Source organism: Eulemur rufifrons, chromosome 8 (genome assembly GCF_041146395.1).
Source record: "Eulemur rufifrons isolate Redbay chromosome 8, OSU_ERuf_1, whole genome shotgun sequence".
NCBI lineage: Eukaryota > Metazoa > Chordata > Mammalia > Primates > Lemuridae > Eulemur > Eulemur rufifrons.
The window spans coordinates 63123540-63128199 of NC_090990.1; the positions used below are offsets into that span (position 1 = coordinate 63123540).

At 39.4% G+C, this 4660-nt stretch overlaps 1 pseudogene; it reads right to left on the reverse strand.

The window, feature by feature from the left end:
* Window positions 1-3182: 3182 nt before the first annotated feature.
* LOC138389634 (retinol dehydrogenase 14-like) lies at window positions 3183-4446 on the reverse strand (annotated as a pseudogene).
* Window positions 4447-4660: the final 214 nt, after the last annotated feature.

Genomic DNA, 4660 nt, shown 5'->3' on the forward strand with positions numbered 1-4660 from the left:
TGTTCACCAAAATCTGTTTCTTCATCTTCTGGGAACACACTTTAACTATATTTCCCTTGAAGATGTGACCATGTAAATGAGTTCTAGAGAACAGAACATGACAGAAGGTGTTGAGTGCCACTTCCAAGTTTTGTCCATAGTAACCTCTTGTGTGCCTGTCTTCTCTAGCTGACTGAGGAGGACACAGGCTGGAGACCTTGTAAGCTCTGTGTTAAGGTGGCAGAGCTGTCATTGGCCTGGATCCCTGGCATGGGCCTGAGCCCCTCCTCGAGTCCCTTCTCTACCACTTTGCCATCCACCTTGGACTGTTAATGGAAAGAAATAAACACCTTGGACTGTGAAGTAGAAAGACAAATATTTCTATGGTTTTTGAGCCATTACACATTTTGATCTGTTACTTTGACCTAGAATATTTAAACTAAAATATTTTATTACTGTTTTAAGTGACACAGACCTAAATGATACCTTTCCAGCTTGTCTATTTTCCTTCAAAGATTATTAGAGATTGTAGAGTTGAAGAAAATGCTTTCATAGATTTGTCTTCATCTAACACAAACTCTTTGGATTACAGGCTAAGTAATAGGGCTTAATGAAAGAAATAGGATAGTGTAGTATCAATAGCATTAGACTAGAAATTAAAAGGTATTATTGATATGCATGATATTTCCTAGCTGATGACATAAACAAGTGACTTTTCCTAACTAAAACTTCTATTTCCACATTTGTAAAATGTGAAGACTTAAAATGATCACCAAATCTCTATCACACCAACCATAGTTATCATTCTGTGATTCTATAATTCCTAAGAGCCCAAATTATTGCAGAGATTTTTCTCTGTAAAAAAAGACAATAAAATTAAATAAAGTGAAAAAAATCACACTATATGCTTTATTTTTCTTTTATTTTTTTCTGGGTGTCATGAGACTTGAACTCAAACCTGATCTAATTCTGAGCCTATCTACTGTCTCATTTATTACAACTCTAAAATAATGGAGTAACATAGACAATTTCTAAAATTATTTCCAATTTTAATACATCATGGTGCTAGGAGATAGCAAGTGCTAATCCCCAGGAATAATTTGCTTATTGGAAGCTTTGTTAAATATACTCTGCTTCCATGAGCAGAAGACTAATTTAGAAAATTACCTGGGTTTTGAAACAAGATCTGGGTGATAATGAGCACGTTGCTTAACCTCTCAGAACCTTATTGTCCTTAACTATAAATTGGGGTTAACGTGGCCTCTGCCGTTGTTGCGAGGATTCAATGAGATTAGAAATGTGAGATTTCCCAGTTTAGCCCTTGTCATGCAGTAGCCGATCAGCATACATGCTGGCTCGTTCCCAGTGTAGTGTACGGTGGAGAAAGGGTGTGCTGCCCGCAGGCCCATCACTGGCCCAAACACTGTCAAGTTGCTATGAAACATTCAGGATGGTTAACAGAGGATCACATGTTGGCAGAACACACAGGTTAAGACAGAAAGACAAAATGGAGATATGCCATTTTAAAAATGAGGAAGATCATGGATGAAAATTTTCTTGAAGTTATATAATTTTAGCTTATAGAGAGAATGAGAATAATTGCTTTCATTTTTACTATTAAATTTTTAATATTATTTAACATTTAATTTTTTAATATTGAGCAACTCTTTGCTTTGACCTTTCCTATTCACCTACTAAATGCGAGAGGTACTTTTTCTTTGTTGTAAAACTTAATCTTCACAGTAAAACTTTCAAGGTAGGTTCCCCCCCTCATTATTTAGGCAAGAAAATAGAGGGTCACAGAGACTAAGTGCTCTGCTCAGGGCCACCTGTTGAGCTCAATGTAGAGCAAAAACCCACACATAAAGCTAAACCCAAATTGTCTGGCTCCAAAAGCCATTTTCTTTTCACTATGTCACATTGACTTTCAATAATAAAGTCTCTGACACCTCCAAATCATTGTGTTTTAATTCACCAACTCCTATTGTACTCATCATTCCTAGAAAGTGAGGTCATGTATTAAAACTTAGAAAAATTAATTCCATGATGGGGGTAGTGCAGAAACTCATAGGTTTACTAATCCCCTCTGAACAGTGTTTTGTATCATGAAGGACACAGCTGTCCCCAAATATTTATAGGCAGAAATCAAGAAAGCAGTGGGAGCATTCTATTGAGTAGTCCTTTCAAACATAACATGGATAGCACAGAGAGAAAATAAGAGAGACACTGTTGTGGCAGATCCTTCGCATGATGTCATTTGGTTTTTGTTAGTAGAAATCTGTAAATGACATCTGTTTATCCATTTGTGAACAACACAAAGCCACATTTTGCACCAGGTCTCTCTGCATAGACTCCTAAAGGAAGGCCCTTTGTAAGTGATGATGTGTCAAAAGTCACAAAAAACTGTTAAAATTCTACTTCTGCTGAGAAAATAGTGCAGTTGATGGATATGTGTGTGAATTGTATTAAATCCAGATGAGAGTGGTATTTTTGTCTCCATTAGCAACAAACACCCAAGAGAATGAAATGTTTAACTTAAAGAAAAGATTGTTTGTGATCAGAATGGCAATTTCCTCGACAGAGGCCAAAATGCAGACAACTATACCACCTGCATATGCCTCTAAAATGCCTCTAAATTTTAGTTTCCACCATCCCTCTGGATCATTACTTGTGTACAAGTAGAAGACTTCAGAGAAAGTTTTACCATTATGCCTGGAAAGAATTTCTCCTTTTTTTTTTTTTTTTTTTTTTGCATCAGTAGATTTATTCCAAGTAAGATTTGTGTGCACACACCAAGTATATTATTTTCACACAAAATGCAGCATTACAGTAAAAATATTTAACACTTTGGCCATAAAACTCTAAGATATTTGGGGAAAAGCTTCTTAAGATAGTATTTTAAGTTAACAAATTCTTTAATATTTGTCATCCATGCTTGCTCAGATATAATTTTTGAAATATATTTTTCATTATGCTTATTACTCATTATACTTATTACATATAACATCTTTGCTGAAATTTTTTATGTAAAAAATAACCTTTTAGTAACCTCAAAATATCCATATGTACCTCTTTGCAGTGCTGATGTAAAACCAAAATTGTTTTTTATTTAATTATTAATGGCAAGTGCTCAAGCCACACCATTCCTGATCACAGATAAAACTGATACCCAGTTTTATAAATAGCTCTTTTACTCCTTGTTTCTATTTTAATAAGCCAACCATCACTTCACTGCTATCCCAGAGTTTTCTTGCAACAGACTCACCCACAGCTTTGGGCAACAGTTCTTCCTCTTTACAATCTCCAAAGTACCTTCCTGACACACCTTCTACCTCAGGTGAAGAGGCTAAATAAGTGGAAGTCTGGGCACCTTCTACTGGAGTTTTGAAAAAAGCTCATGACACCAAATTGAAGAGTGGTTTGACCAACAGTGGAATGTGTATGTGCCTCCCAAGATTAGTCCGTGGGAGACCAAGATGTAATACGTTGACAGTAACGTTTGTGCCTTCTAAGCGGCAGGCTAGTTCCCTAATAAAAAGAATGTTAGCTAGATTGCTCCTACTGTAACAAAAGCTTTTATCACAGCTTTGTTCACTGTTCAGGTCTTCGAAGTTGATGTCTCCATATTTATAAAGTTTGGAAGAAACTACCACAATCCTGCTGGGAGCTGAACTTTTGAGGAGTCCTAGGAGAAGACTGGTGAGTAGGAAGTGCCCCCAGGTGGTTCACTCCAAACTACATCTCAAACCCATCTTCAGTCTTCGTATAAGGGCACCGGAAGATCCCTGCATTATTGATCAAGACATCCAGCCTAGGCTCTTCCTTTAAGCATCAAAAAGAGAATGGCAGAAATAAGAAAATAGGCCTTTTATTATTGCTTTTCTCTTCATGATAAATATGTTTTAATAAAAATAAGAACTTGAGACTAAAAGTATTTAATTTTAGTTGTTGGCCTATGTATTAGAAAACTATTTGGAATATTGGCAATTTTGTTTTTAGTTAGTGGGGGAAGGGATTCCTTTGCAGAATGTTCCTCAAATACTGATATTCATGATCTTTCACTGAACAGCTCCTTTTTCTCACTGGAGCTTCTCCTGGCAGAAGGCGCGTACTGAGCGCAGCGAGGCGAGCTCCAACTCCCTGAGGACGAGCTCGCCTGCCCCGCCGGCGCTGGGGTCTGGCCCGGACTCCCCAGCCTGGAGCTCGCGGCGAAGCTGAGCCGCCTCTCCCGCAGGCACGCGGTCCCGGTAGCCCTGGTCACCCGCGCCCCCAGGCGCAGCAGCTCGGCGGCCGTGGCGCGGCCCAGGCCGCTGTTCGCCCCGGTTATCAGCACGGTCTTCCCGTGCATGAGGCCAAGGGCCCCACCTCCGTGCAGCCGCTGGACCCTGGGCCCCATGAACCGCCGGGCCGCCCCCACAGCGCCCCACCCAGTGCGGCCAGCAGTGCTGCCGCGGTAGCCACCGCCATAAACTCCGGGTCCGAGGGCCCACCAAATTCTTCATTCCCCCTTCGCCAAATTTCTTCATTTTTAGACAATGTTCTTTTAAGAATTGTTATTCATAAAACTTTCAGGAATTGTCATCAAACCTACAAATTAACCCCCTTTTTTTTGTTATAGGTAATTTATGAAATACTCTCGTATCTCTGGCTCACCCCTGCAGAGTTCCTGTATATGCACCAT